The sequence below is a fragment of the Oryctolagus cuniculus genome, chromosome 7 (assembly GCF_051225735.1).
Source record: "Oryctolagus cuniculus isolate XC-2025 breed Fujian yellow rabbit chromosome 7, ASM5122573v1, whole genome shotgun sequence".
NCBI classification, from domain to species: domain Eukaryota; kingdom Metazoa; phylum Chordata; class Mammalia; order Lagomorpha; family Leporidae; genus Oryctolagus; species Oryctolagus cuniculus.
This window is the reverse complement of record NC_142873.1, coordinates 111126063-111141205: the sequence shown is the minus strand read 5'-3', so window position 1 is coordinate 111141205 and position 15143 is coordinate 111126063. Positions and strand designations below refer to the sequence as shown.

Genomic DNA, 15143 nt, shown 5'->3' with positions numbered 1-15143 from the left:
GAAGAGCGCGGCACTCGGTGCTGTAGTACCATGTACTGGGCAAGGGCTTCCGCGCCGTGGTGGCGCTAACACTGATGAGCTTTTCACCAAGGCCAAAGCCACTGCGACAGAGGTGAGACCTGCTGCTCGCAGGCCGGGCTGCAGGGAATCAGACTCATATGTGAAAAGGGTGGGGAAGGAGTGGGTGTTTGGCCTAGAGGGTCAGGCACTGGTTGGGACGCTCCATTTTGGAGTGCTCGGGTTTAAGTCTCAGCTCCACTCCTGATCCTACTTCCTGCTAATGTGTTCCCTCCCAGGAAACAGGGGATGGCTCAAGAACTTGGGTCCCTGCCATCCATGACACAGACTCTTGGCTTCAGTCTGGCCCAGCACCGGCTTTTGCAGGCATTCAGGGAGGGAGAAAATGGGGACAACTCAGTCCAGGAGGAGAGTGGAGGAATTCTAATGGAAAGATCTATCCAAGGGGCTGCAAAGCCCTGGAGAGGGGAGCTGCACATCTAGGAAGGAGGCACCTTTACCCTCATCTCCCAGATGCGCAAACTGAGGCTCCGCGTGGTCACAGCCAAGTGTCAGGGCCAGAACTGGAACTCAGTTGTGCTGGACTCCATAGCTTTCACTTACAGTTTTCACCCTACCCTTTTTCCTGGGAGTGTGCTAAGGGTGGGGAGGGGATTGAAGGGAAGGGGCATGAGAACAGGCCAAAGGCTGGAGACACGAACTGGGGAAGGCGAGGATGGAGAGTAAGCACTTGCTAGGGAGACCAGAGGGCAGCCTGTTTTTTTTTTTTTTTTTTTTTTTTTTGACAGAGTGGACAGTGAGAAAAAGAGACAGAGAGAAAGGTCTTCCTTTGCCATTGGTTCACCCTCCAATGGCCGCCGCGGCCAGCGCATCGCGCTGATCTGATAGCAGGAGCCAGGTGCTTCTCCTGGTCTCCCATGGGGTGCAGGGCCCAAGCACCTGGGCCATCCTCCACTGCACTCCCTGGCCACAGCAGAGAGCTGGCCTGGAAGAGGGGCAACCGGGACAGAATCCGGTTCCCCGACTGGGACTAGAACCCGGTGTGCCGGCGCCGCAGGTGGAGGATTAGCCTAGTGAGCCGCGACACCAGCCAACCTGGGGTTTTTCAAACACACTCTCCTATGGTTGCCTGTAGGAGTTCTAGAATCTGCCAGATCTGGACTGAGCTGGTGGCCTAGTGCACATGTTGAACCTTGCTTTACTCACCAACAGAATGGGAACAGAACAGCCATACCTCTCTGGGCAGTTAGTAGATGGATGCTGTATTCAAAGGAGTTGCAGACATTAAGTGCCTAACAAAAGGCAGCAAAACGCGACCATTTCTCTAATGCCGCTCCACTGGACTCCTCCTCAAACCAACATCTGGTCGGTGCTCCCACCTCCCCTGCATTCCCCCCATCTTCAAAGCCATTTCTCCTGGAGCTTCGTCTCCCTCCTTGCTGTCCACTTTGCAGTTGATCGAGTGACTCATCCGTGAGTCCACACAGACGCCTGCACCTCTCAGGACGAACTGCCCACATGGAGGTTGCTTCAGGGCGCTGCTTGCCTGGCACTGGCCGAGAAATCAGGGCAGGCTCGCTGGGTTCGTGCGGAGTTGGCTCAGCCACCCAGTGTGCCTGTGATTTAGAGATCAACCTCTGAATGCCCATCACTACCTTCTATTAAAAGCATAAACCCTGTGCTTTGGTAAATTTGCCAAGTTACTAGATGGCATTTGCTATTGCTTAGGAAGGTCTCCCACTAATTAGACAGAGATAGGTGGGTATAGGAAAGGTTAGGGTGAGAGCGGGAGGGAAATCCGGAGTACCGCTTACTCACTCCATGCAGTGTACCTGTACTTTCCTGTACCTTCACCTCTTCGGCACACGAAAACTGGTGATGCTCAAAGACGTTTTGTTTAAAATGCACAAAATAAAATACATAGCTTAACTACACAGAAAACCAACAACAATGAAATAGCATTATTAAAATTAAGAAGTAAATATAGCAATCCATGTCTTTATTAAGGCACTAAATAACAAGCACTAGCAGCAGGCATAAAGCCTACTGTAATTTCAAATCCATAATATATGTAAATAATATGTTTTTTAAACATTTATTTATTTATTTTATTTGAAAGGCAGAATTACAGAGAGGCAGAGAGAGAGAGAGAGAGAGAGAGAAAGGTCTTCCATCCGCTGGTTCACTCTGTAGATGGCTGCAACGGCTGGAGCTGTGCCAATCTGAAGCCAGGAGCCAGGATCTTCTTCCAGGTCTCCCACGTGGGTGCAGGGGCCCAAGGACTTGGGACATCTTCTACTGCTTTCCCAGGCCACAGCAGAGAGCTGGATCAGAAGCGGAGCGGCCAGGACTCGAACCAGCGCACATACAGATGCCGGCACTGAAGGTGGAGGCCCCACCTGCTATGTCATAGCTCAGGTCCCGATGTAAATAATATTTTTAAATATCTGTAGCAACCAAAATATAAAGTGAAAATGTCTGCCATTTTTATTGGAAACAACATTTCAGGGCCGGCACTGTGACGCAGCGGGTTAACGCCCTGGCCTGAAGCGCAGGCATCCCATATGGGCGCTGGTTCGAGACCCGGCTGCTCTACTTCCTGTCCAGCTCTCTGATATGGCCTGGGAAAGCAGTAGAAGATGGCCCAAGTCCTTGGGGCTCTGCACCCGCATGGGAGACCCAGAGGAAACTCCTGGCTCCTGGCTTCAGATCTGAGCAGCTCTGGCCATTGTGGCTATTTGGGGAGTGAACCATCAGAGAGAAGACCTCTCTCTCGCTCTACCTCTCCTCTTTCTGTGTAACTCTTTCAAGTAAAATAAATTTTAAAAATCTTAAAAAAAAAAAAACACAACCTTTCAAGTGTTGCAAATGCACTGTTGCCAACATCTATAATCAAAGAAAATGCTAAATAAAGATGTCCTTCCTTTTCCCACCCAAATTCACAGACTCTGAATCCTTTATTTTCTATTTTCCTTTACATTTTTGCTTATTTTCATTTTATCTGAAAGGCAGAGAGACAGGGAGAGATTGTCCATCCACTGGTTCACTCCCCAAATACCTGCAACACCAGAGTTGGGCCAGGCCAAAGCCAGGAGCCCAGAACTCAGTCTGGGTCTCTCATATGGGTGACGTGGCCCCAAATACTCAAGTCCTCATCTGCTGCCTTCCAGGACACATATGAGCAGGAAGCTGGACAAGTGGAGCAGCCAAGACCTGAACCCAGCACTCCGGTATGGAATATGGGCATCCCAAGTAGGGTCTTCACCACTGCAGTTAAAATGCCTGTCCCGACTCCTCTGAATTCTGTTCATGAGCACCCTGGGGCTGTTGACCCCTCAGGGTAAGAATTCCTACTAGGGGGCCCAGTGCTGTGCCGTAGGTGAAGCCCACACCTGCAGCGCTGGCATCCACTTCCAATCCAGCTCCTTACTGATGTGTTTGGGAAAGCAGGGGAGGATGGCCCAAGTCCTTGGGCCCCTGCGCCCACGTGGGAGACCAGGAAGAAGCTGCTGGCTCCTGGCTTCGGATTGGCCCAGTTCCAGTCGATGTGGCCATTTGGGGAGTGAACCGGTGGATGGAAGACCTCTCTCTGTCTCTCTCTCCTTCTCCCTCTGTATTTCTGCCTTTCAAATGAGTAAATCTTAAAAAAAAAACAAAAAACAAAAAAACAAAAAAACATAAGCATTCCTACTAAGTTCTTTCCAATTCAGTAAGTATGGGAGCATTTCAAAAAGTTTGTGGAGGGGAGTCGGCGCTCAGCCCCAGGGTACAGGATGGGGCTGCTTGAGGCTGGGGGGCTGAAAAAAAAAGTTTGTGTTAAATGTTTATTGTGAAAAAAAAAATGCATAGATTCCAAAGTTTTTCACACCACAACATAAACTCATCTTTTAATTCCATTTTCCACCAACTTTTGAAGTACCCTCCTGTTTGCATCAAGTACCTTCCCGAGTGCCCGCTCACCCTGACCCCCTCCGTGAAGACTCTATCCAACAGCCGGCTGGCCCGGGGAGGACGCCCACCTCAGCCGTGGCCCAAGCCCAGGCTGCCAGAGCCCGCTGTGACAAGGCCTGCTGAGAAAGCGGGAGTGTCTAGAGACGAGCTCACACAAGGGGACCTTCTCTAGAACTTGACCTAAGCAGTGAAGGTGAGGTTTGTGGGACAGGATGGCAAGCGGTGGGGTGGGTAGGTGCTGAGTTGAGCCACAAGGTGATGACCAGGGACTGACCAATGACCGGCTGGGCCAATGGAGTGACCTGGAACTCAGGACCCCCTTCAAGGCGTCATCCACCTCTAGGATGCCTGGCCTCCTTCCAGGCCTGGGGCGTGGCAATCAATTCTGCATTTTCCGGCTTCTCTCTCCCCACTTAGAACCAGATTAAAGGAGTCTGTTTCCTGCATCAGAAGAGCTGGAAGTCAGGGTTATAGGAAGCTGAGGTTCAGTAAACTTGAGTACTATGCTCAGGCTGCATGGCCACTCAGTGATGAGTCCATTTTCCACTTCTTCTGCTCCACCTCTCCCTTTAATTGAAGAGTAGGGAGATCATCACCTTCACTGTTTATTGATTTAAAATTACCCACATGTGGCCAGTGTTGTGGAGGTCAAGGAGCTGCTTCCCATATGAGCCAGTAGCGCTGGCATCCAGTGCCAGTTCAAGTCCCTGCTGCTCCACTTCTGATCCAGCTCCCTGCTGATGTGCCCGGGAAGGTGGCAGATGACGGCCCAAGTGCTTGGGCCCTTGCCACTCCCACATGGGAGACCCAGATGGAGCTTCTGGCCCTTAGCTTCAGCCTCGCTCAGCCTTGGCCATTGCACACATCTGGGGAGTGAACCAGTAGATGGAAGATCCCTCTCTCTAACTCTGCCTTTCAAATAAATAAATCTTTTTTTTTTAAATCCCACAAATGATATCTGACAATCATCTACAAATGTACCTCCACACAGAACACAGTAACTAATACAGGGAAACCCGTGACCACCCCATTATACTCAACCACCACCCAACCTGATGGTCTGTCTTTTAAACCTTTCCTGGACAGCAGGACAGCCACACTTTCCAGGGCGTAAGGGAGTCGGGGAGAGGACTAGCCCATGAGCACAGCACCTGCAAACACTCAGCTCGTTGTCTGCTGTCTGCTGCCCGCTGCCCTGCTATGGAGAATCTCCGTCGATGGCGCCGAGGGCAGCGTGTGTGGCCGCCGCGCAGGAGGCGGGCTGTGCAGCGCCCTTGGCACTGCAGGCTGCTCCTGGATCTCTGCGAGGGGCAAATTCTCACCTGCGCCACAGTCTCTGCCCCTTGTCCCTGTGTCACACACAAAGCAAAGGAAACTCTGCAGACAAAGGATCCTTGCACACACAGAGGGGGAAGCCACAGCCACATGAAAAAAAAAATACATCCAGTCGACTGACAAGTTTTATTTACTTTGGGGGGAACAAAAAAAAGGAGGAGGGGGATGGGAATTGGGCTCTCTCTCTTCTCCCACAATGCCTCGTCCCCAGGAAGCTGAGCGAGGGGCAGGGTGGGGGCCCGGGCAGACAGCATCGCACGCCTCTGGAAGACTGTAGGCCTCTCTCCCTCTCTAGAGTGCTCAGCCAGCTTCTTCAACACACCAGTCTATAACCACTGGCTTATCACGTTAGCCATCGACGTGAAATCTTGGGACAGCCTCTGTTTTATCCTGGAAGCTGTGACAGGCGTATTTTTAGCAGGAGAGCCCTTCTTCTTTCCTTTAACCCTAGCTTGAGATGTTCTCTGGGTAGACTGGAAGGCTGTTCACAGAAAGGCCTGTTAGAAGCCTCTCGAGCATCCCACATGGGTACCGGGTTCTAGTCCCGGTTGGGGCGCCGGGTTCTAGTCCCGGTTGCTCCTCTTCCAGGCCAGCTCTCTGCTGTGGCCCAGGAAGGCAGTGGAGGATGGCCCAAGTGCTTGGGACCTGCACCCACATGGGAGACCAGGAGGAAGCACCTGGCTCCTGGCTTCAGATCAACTCAGCGCTGGCCGTAGCGGCCATTTGGGGAGTGAACCATCAGAAGGAAGACCTTTCTCTCTGTCTCTCTCTCTCTCTCACTGTCTATAACTCTACCTGTCAAATAAAAAAATTTTTTTTTAAAAAAGAAGCCTCTCGGTCCCGACTCTGCCTGGGAGATCAGCATCTGAGGCACAGAGAGGTTACACATCCAGCCGTAAGCCACATAGCTGGCTGAGAATAGATCTGGTCTCCAGTTCCAGGATGCCTGGGGCCTCCCTGCCTGCAGCTTCTCCCACACACTCTCCTACAGAACCGCACCAAGGAATAGCCGCTGGCCTTCGGAGAGAGTTCCTCAGATCCCGGTTTTGTGGGTTCCTCTTTCTGTGACCCTGAGGAAGTAACTTAGCCTCTCCTTCCTCATCCGTACGTGGGGGACTACGACAGGAACTCTCTCTAGGATTACCGTGGGGATCAACTGTGCCGAGGTGTGACACCCGTGCATGCAATGGCTACACCTCACTGCTCCTGTGTCACCCACAGTTAAGTGGGTCTGTGATAACTGTGTCTGCACAACCATCAAGAGACAGGCAAGAAAAGACTGTGACCAACCCTTTTTTTTTTTTGGCAGGCAGAGTGGACAGTAAGAGAGAGAGAGACAGAGAGAAAGGTCTTCCTTTTGCCATTGGTTCACCCTCCAATGGCCGCCAGGACAGAATCCGGCACCCTGACCGGGACTAGAACCCGGTGTGCCGGCGCCGCAAGGCAGAAGATTAGCCTATTGAGCCACAGCGCCGGCCTGACCAAACCCATTTTGCAGCTAACAAAAATCAAATCTGCCCCAGAAATGATACAACTTTCACAAGGTCAGTTTTAAAAGTGAACACATTTGCAACATTCAAAAGTCCTAAACCTGCTCCCTACCACACCTCCCGAGGTACAGGAGAGTCAGGAGTGAGTTACCGCTTCCCTTTCTCTGAGAAGCAGAACCACGCACACAGTGGCACACACTCCATGACCCTTCCTTACAAACTGGGAGCATCACGGAGCCTGGCACAGAGCAGAGGCTTGGTGTAGTTTCAATGACGCAAGGAATTACCAAACAAACGGAAATGTGGCCTGCAGGTCAGCATGGCAGAGCCTGGAGCAGGTGTCTTGTTGCAGAAAGCAGGGGCAGGAGGGGATGGGGGAGAGGGCAGGCAAGGCCAAGTCCTGGGTCCCTGGTCTGCGTGGTCCCACTCAGGGCATCTCCCAGTCTGACCCACGTGGCACAATCCAGGGCCCAGAAGACAACTGTGAAGCACACGTGGTCCCCTCTCCAGCTAAAACAGATGTAAGAACATGCAGGCAAGGGGCGGCACACAGGCCAGGGAGATGGCCCATCCATCTTCCCAACTGTCAACTCTGCCCATAATAAGATTTGTCTCCCTGTCACACCTCAGGCTGCTACTGAACTGAAGCAAAACCAAGACATCCATCTTCTGGCCCCAAGCAGCGGCCTTCATCAAACGCCGGGCACGAAAGGAGGCTAAGAAACACCCCGAGAGGCGGAGGGAGCACTGGGCTGGGAGTCAGGAGCTCAGGGGCCCCTGCTCTCAACCAGCGGTGGCTGCTAAGGGAGACAGTGCACTTCACCGAGCCTTCCATTCTTGCCAAATTAAAGTCCAGTGCTCTGGCCATGGGGTCAGCGTGGATGGGGGGTGGGTGGGTGGTGGCTCTGAATCACGTGACACCACATGCACGATAACTTAAGTTACATGCACTGGCAGGTGAATAGCCATGATTTTTGCCTGAAGAGCAAAGATACGCATAGCCCTTGCCCCCATTAAAGAAATTAAGAAATACTGAACCAGCTGGGTTCCATCAAGCAAGCATTTATCGAGCTGTTTATGTGTCCTACTATGTGCTAGGTACTCGAGACACAAATGCGCTATCATGGTGTTCAGCACAGTGGAAGTTCCCTGCGACACACACACATCCAAGGGAGCTTCAGAAACAAAGAAAAGGCAGTGGTTGACCGGGAGGGAAAGGCTTTTGCGGAGGAGTTTGGGACCCTGGTTGAAGGTTGAAGTTGTAGGTTATGTAGGCATTTAGCATGTGAACAAGTGCGAGAGTGTTTTAGACAAAGGGCACCACATGCAAAGGCAGTGGGTGGCCCAGGAATCATGTGAAGTGCAATTGTGAACACAATATGGCAGGGGCCTGGCTGGGGGGTGGGGATGGGGCACGGGGAGAAGCCAGAAAGGAGGCTAGAGAGGCAGGCAGGTCCAAGATTAGCAAACCACATGTATGCCACCTAATGACATTTACATTGTGGGCAACGAATTCCTTCTGGAATTCAAAGACTGGGATGAGCCAGCACTCCCAGCAGGACTCTCCCTGGAGGTTGGGCAGGAACTTTGGTCAGCTGGGAGCCCAACGGGCAGTAGTGAACAGCAGCACCACTGCTCTTGGCATTGGGAGAGGACACAGGCTTGTGCCCAAGGTGCTGATGGTAAGCACCCGTGCGTGGACTGAATGCAAGCCTCTCTCCATTTCTCACTGCACGGTAACCTAGCAGGGGGCCTCCTCCAGCCCATAGTTACTGCTGAGAAAAGACACTGGGCCGTGCTAAGCTGGAGCTTGGCACGCCTGCATCCCAAACGAGAGTACCAGCTCCAGTCCTGGATGCACAGCTTCCCACCCAGCTCCCTACCAATGAACCTGGGGAGAGGCGGATGATGGCTAAGTATTGGGTTTCCTGCCTCTAACATGGGAGACTTAGAGTTCCAGGCTCCTGGCTTCAGCTTGGCCCAGTGTTGGCTGCTTTTGCAGCCATGTGGGGAATGAACCACTGGATGGAAGATATCTGTCTGTCTGTCTCTCTCTGTCACTCTGCCTTTCAAAAAAATAAATCTTAAAGGAAAGGAGGCAGGCAGGCAGACACTGATGGGTCAGTTGATGGGATGCAGAACTAAGGGACTTGCCCATTTCAGTTCCTGGTCACGTGGCAAACAAAGGCTTTTCTACTGATGCTCGCCACAGAGCAGGGTGCTCTCACATGCTGCTCCTTCCCGCCCCCCCCCCAACTCCCTCCCTGCTCTCCACTTCAGAGTGACACTGGATCCACGGGGGTTCTCAGGGCACCTACCCCATCCCACTCAGAGTTCTGCACACACTGGAGTGATGGGCTTCGCGTCCATCTCGGCCACTGGGCAGCACGCTCCAGGAGTCCAGAGAGCGCCAGGCCTGCTCTCACCCGCATCTCACCACCTCGCCTGGTGCCTGGCACAGAGCCTTTGTGGACTGACCCCACGTGTGGTCTAGACCTTGAGCCAATCCCCGAAAGTCACTGCTCCTGGGACACATTAGGGCAAGTGCAGCAGGGGGGTGGGACTTGAACAGCCCTATCAGAGTGACCCCTGTTCTGTGTTCCCTGGTCCTGTCTTGAGATGCTCTAAGAAGCCAGGGTCTGCTTCTTCCAGACAGGTCCCCAACAGAAGCACACTTAATTCAAGATGCTTCCTCCCCAGGGCGCAGCCTCCTCCCCAGGGTTGCAGCCTCGTCATGTTGCATCTGACTTATCCTTCGACAGACAGAACTCTGCCCAGGCTTCAGAGGGTCAGCCCTGGGGGAGGAGGGATCTCCTCCTCCCTCTCCTGGAGAATGCCCCCTCCGCACCCTGCAGGCCCGCAGCCCAGGGGCTTGGGAATCAAGGTTTTACGGCAAGAATGCGGTCAGATCGCGCGTGGGAGCCACAGGCCGGACTCTCTGACTCCCATACTAAGTAACTGGCCATTCTGCAGGGATGAAGAACTTGGGGTCAACGGTTTGACCTTAGGAGAAAAGAGAGAGGGGACGGAGCTCACCACCGGGCGCAAAGGCTTGTCAAGTTGGGTTCGACAAAGGGCCCTCCCGGGCGTCTACCGCTCCCAGTCCCCCAACCGCCCCACTGCCTCCACCCAAGGTCGCGGCCCCGGGGAGCGCGGCAAAGTTCAGCCAGGGGCCGTCGGGCAATAGGGTGAGAAGTAGGGGCCGGCTTCTGCGAAAGGACAGACCACGAGCTCGATTCCAGGTAGCGCCCGGCCGGCGGCGGGGCGCCCTCGCTCCCGCTGCGTCCCGCAGGGATAGGCTGGGCAGGGGCTGCACCACCTGGGATACAAGGATGATGCGGCCTCCCCGCCCCACCGATGCCCTCCCTCCGCAGAACTGGGAAGGCAGCGACGCCCACCCCGGGCGGCCCGGGCAGCTCCCTCTTGCGCGTTTCGGATCCCAGACTCCGGGGTTTGGGGCGCCGGGTCGGCCCGGTTTGCCGCAGCCTCTGCTTTAAAGGGAGCCGGGGACAAGGCGCTGGGGAGGGGGCGAGGCGGGCGGCGGAGGCGACAGGAGAGTGGCAGAGCGCCCGCGCCAAGACCCGGGTGGCGCAGGGCGGGGTGAAGGACGCGTCCGCAGACTCACTGCGCGAGGATGGGGTCGCGGAGCCCCTTACCTTGGCGAGCTGCGGGAATAGGCGGGAGGCGCTCGCGGTGCCTGGGGTCTCGCGGTCGGGCGCACACGCGGCTTCGGGGCGCACGCAGCCTGCGGTGCGCGGTGCACTGTGCACGGTCCGCGTCCCGGCGCGCTCCCCCCGGTGGCGCACCTCTTCGTCCCAGGCGCGCACCCCTGCCGGCGCCCTCTCGCCGGCGGGCTCAGCCTGGGCCGGGCACACACCCTGCGGGCACACCCACCGCGGCGGAGGAGGGACTGGCCGGGCGCCCCGCGTCGCCGCAGCCAGCCCCGCCGAGTCCCCGCCTTCATTCGGGGGAAGAGCGTTCCTGAGGCGGCGCCGGCTTGGGTGTGCAGGAAGGGGCAGAATTGCGAAAGCGAGGGGAGGGTCTTAGCCTTGCCGAACTCAGGCAGGGTTTGGAAGAAAACTTTCGAAAAGACACCAGAAAACTCGTGGCCTGTGTATGGCGCTTTGCACATTCCCAGAATGCGTTCACGTGCGTGCGTTTCTCTCGGCTCATCTGGACACCTCTAGCCTCCAGATAGGTGGAGACGATCATCAGACAAGAAATGAGTGCCCAGGGCAGGACTCTAGGAATCTACATGTCGTGAGGCCCCAGCCAGGGGGTGTGTGGGAGTGAGGTCGCCCGGGGTGGCAGCGGTAGAACTACCTCTCCTGGGTTGGCTCTTTTTCCTTTCCCAGTCATTGCCGTAGCCTTATTCAAGAATCCTGTCTTTCACTTCCTACTCGGCCATCCCATCAATCTTATTAATTCAAAATAGCTACATTTTACCTTTTTTTTTTTTTTTTTAAGATTTATTGATTTACTTGGAAGGCAGGGAGGGGTGGGGGAGAGGAGAGAAGAGAGAAAGGGAGAGAGAGAGAGAGAGTTAGCTTACATTTGCTGATTCACTCCCCAGTGCCCACAGCAGCCAGGGATGGGCCCGGCAGGAAGACAGGAACCCCATCCTGGTCTCCCACATGGCTGGCAGGAACCTAACTAAGTACTTGGGCCATCCTGTGCTACCTCCCAGGTGCATTACCAAGGAGCTGGATGGGAAGCAGAGTAACGGACTCCTCCATCCGGACTCCTCCATCCGCACTCCATAAGGGATGCTGGTCGGGTCGTTCCCCCTCCCTCCTCGGGTCGTTCCCCCTCCCTCCAGCTTTTGCACAACACTGGCCCAGATATTTGCGTTTTAATGGCTAACCTTGAATGCCCAGCTCAGCAGGTTGTGCACAACACTCCAGGAGAAAGCAGCTGCTGCTTCACAGAGGACCAACAGTGAAGGTTAGTCCAGTGTTGGGGATAGCCCACCGGACTCCACAACCAGGGCTGAACATCCCTCACCCACCACCCCACCACCACCAGCATCTTTCCCAGTGTCCCGGTGTTTGCTGGCCTTGTGACCCAGATGGAGGAAATAATTTGAAGCAAGAGACATTTCTGGGACTGTCGGTTTCCATTTGACAGAAACCTGGTTATTGGAATGACATCACTTCCACTAGGGACCGAAGGACAGAAACAGTAATAAATGGCAAAAGAGGAGGCCGGTGCTGTGGCACAGCAGGTAAAGCCGCCACCTGCAGTGCTAGCATCCCATATGGGCACCGGTTCGAGTCCCAGCTGCTCCACTTCTGATCCAGCTCTCTGCTATGGCCTGGGAAAGCAGTAGAAGATGGTCCAAGTCCTTGGGCCCCTGCACCTATGTGGAGGACCTGGAAGAAGCTCCTGGCTACTGGCTTCAAATTGGTGCAGCTCCTGCATTAAGGCCATCTGGGGGTGGGAGTGAAATATCAGATGGAAGACCTCTCTGCCTCTGCCTCTCTGTAATCTGCCTTTCAAATAAAATAAATAAATCTTAAAAAAAAAATGGCAACAGAGCCTTGGTCCAGTGGTGGGCATGATAGGGAGGGGAGAGGACTGTGGTGAGTTTGAGAGGTGCTCCAGGCTCCCTTCCAAGTGAAGAGGCTGCTGCGACTCAGTTCCAGGCGATTTTTGCCTTCCAGGGAAAAGGGGCGTATATGGGAAAGGAGTGTATAAGGCCGGATCCTCCCATTTGTTTGTTCTTTTAAGAGTCAATAATTTTTAAAAGATTTGTTTCTTATGTATTTGAAAGACAGAGTTACAAAGAGCGAGAGACAGAGAGAGGTGTCTTCAATCCATCGGTTCACTTCCCATATAGCTACAATGACCAGGTTGAAGCTGGAAGCCTTGAACTCCATCCAGGTCTCCCACCTAGACAGCAAGGGCCCAACCACTTGGGCCATCTTCTGCTGCTTTCCCAGGAGCTGGGTCAGAAGTGGAGCAGCCAGGACTGGAGATGCTGTGCCTCAAAGGCTAGCCTCTTCTTCTGAGAGAAGCCATAAGCCCAGTCATTTAAGTGAAGTCACTCGATACTTCATGTATGTGGACAGTGTTCAAGGCAAATGAAAGGGTTTATGGAGCAGATGCAGCTTGCAGACCTGGGGTTCGTGGCCCTGTGTCTGGAGCATTGCACACTATTTCATTCGGGCTTCCTAGCACCCTTGTGGGAAAGACTCGAGGTGTTTGTTTCTAGGAACAGGCAGCCCAAGGTCACACAGTTACGCATCTGCGCTTCCGGTGCTGGAGTCGTTTCCCTCTGCATTCTCAGATCACACGAAGAATTTGTTTCTAGATTTCTGGGCGTTGGGAGCCAAGTGAGGCATGGGGCTGGCACCGGGGTGTGGAGGCAACACCTTTCCCGGGAAGATGCAGCAGGGGTGCCAGGCGCTGTCCTGGAAAGCAGGCGCTCGGCCGATGACTCACAGTGACACTGTCTCGAGGGTGAAGCTGAGTCACAAGGAACAAGGTCTGATGGGGGGGGCGGGTAGCTGGGGCCTCAGAAGCTCACAGGAGGATGTCGGGAAACAGGGAGAAAGAGAGACCAAGCAAATGCAGCCCCCCACGCCCCCTCCCCCAGACCAGAAGCCACAGACACAGAGAATGGGGGGCCTCCCCGCCTCGCCTTGCTGGAGTCTGGCGTGGAGCGTAGAAGTGCTCATATGCATTCACTCTCCCCCGTGTGTCAGGCCCCGTGCTAGCATCTCACACTCATGGCCTCATCAGAACTCACACCACAATATTGCTCTCCTATGGATAATGAGGTATGCCGGCACAGGGCGACTAGTAGGTTGAAGAGGTGAGCTTCAGACTTGAGCTTGGTGACCTGAAAACCGAATCTCTCCTGGAAACCAGAGCAAATATGGTGATACCTCACACTGGTGTCCTCCAAGACAGGACTGCCCCCAGCCCCCACAGTGTGGCAAGTCCTATGGGATTGGCCTCATCCTTGCGGGAGGGTAGATACTCAACAAGCAGCCCTCGGAGTGGGGAAACTCTTTCATCTCTGTAAGCTATGAAGTGGCTTCAAACACTGAAAATACTGAACCATTGCTTCTGGGGAAATAAAGTTAGGTTTCTGTGAGCCTCTGCCCATAGCTGTCACCCCATCAGTGTATACAGTAGTCCCACTGACCCACAGAGGGTACAGTCCAAGACCCCCAGCAGATGCCTGAAGCCCTGGGTGGTACCAACCCTTTTATATACTATGCCTTTTTCTATACATGCATCCCCATGATAAAGCTTAATCTATAAATTAGGCACAGTAAGAGATTAACATTAATAACTGATGGAAGGGGACAGTGCAAGATTTCGTCACATCACTCAGGACGACACACAATGTAAAACCTATGAATTGTGGCCGGCGCCACGGCTCACTAGGCTAATCCTCCGCCTTGTGGCGCTGGCACACCGGGTTCTAGTCCCGGTTGGGGTGCTGGATTCTGTCCCGGTTGCCCCTCTTCCAGGCCAGCTCTCCGTTGTGGCCAGGGAGTGCAGTGGAGGATGGCCCAAGTGCTTGGGCCCTGCATCCCATGGGAGACCAGGATAAGCACATGGCTCCTGCCATCGGATCAGCGCGGTGCGCCGGCCGCAGCGCGCTGGCCGCGGCGGCCATTGGAGGGTGAACCAACGGCAAAAGGAAGACCTTTCTCTCTGTCTCTCTCTCTCTCTCACTGTCTACTCTGCCTGTCAAAACAAAACAAAACAAAACAAAACCTATGAATTGTGCATTTCTGTGACTTTCCACTTCAAGTTTTTGGACTATGGTTGACCCTGGATCCATGAAAATCATGGAAAGTGAACCCACAGACAAGAGGGGAAATTCTGTAACCTTATTTTATGTGTGTTTCTATTCAGACACTTCCACTACACATTGTTGAGTCGTTGTCACTGAACTGCTGGCTGACAGCACTGGACCCCATGCCCAAGCAAAGGTTATCCAATGCACACACTCTCTGCAGGGCACACCACAGCTTTTTGTGCTCTCTAGGAGCACTGGACAGCACTTCAGCACCGAGCTGGGCACTGTTTTAACAGGGAAATCACCAGCGAGGAGCACCAAAGAATGACAGCTGTGACACTCGACAGATGGCCAGAAGTACACTTGTTTACAGTCTGAGAGATGAAACCAGAAAACAGAGAAGCCGTGTGCTGTTTCACCTCCGCTGGGGGCCAGCACGGTGGCAACTTAAGCTTTTCCCCACTCCTTGCATGGTCCTGAAAGAACATAAAAGCCCAGCAAGTCTTGACTGGGATTTATGCAAATAGACTTTAGCAAGTAGGTAAATTTGCAAGCACCATGCTTTCTGCAAATAATGAGGATTGACTCTC

General features: G+C 53.9%; 1 protein-coding gene across 2 annotated transcripts in view; it reads right to left on the bottom strand.

The window, feature by feature from the left end:
• The window catches only part of KANK4 (KN motif and ankyrin repeat domains 4), an 85634-nt gene extending 74989 nt beyond the window's left edge, over positions 1-10645 (bottom strand). For both annotated transcript variants that reach the window (XR_016237304.1, XM_008265153.5), the window contains exon 1: positions 10451-10645. The gene's annotated coding sequence lies outside the window, so the exon portion shown is untranslated. The remainder of the gene's footprint in view (positions 1-10450) is intronic.
• Between the last annotated feature and the right edge of the window lie 4498 nt (positions 10646-15143).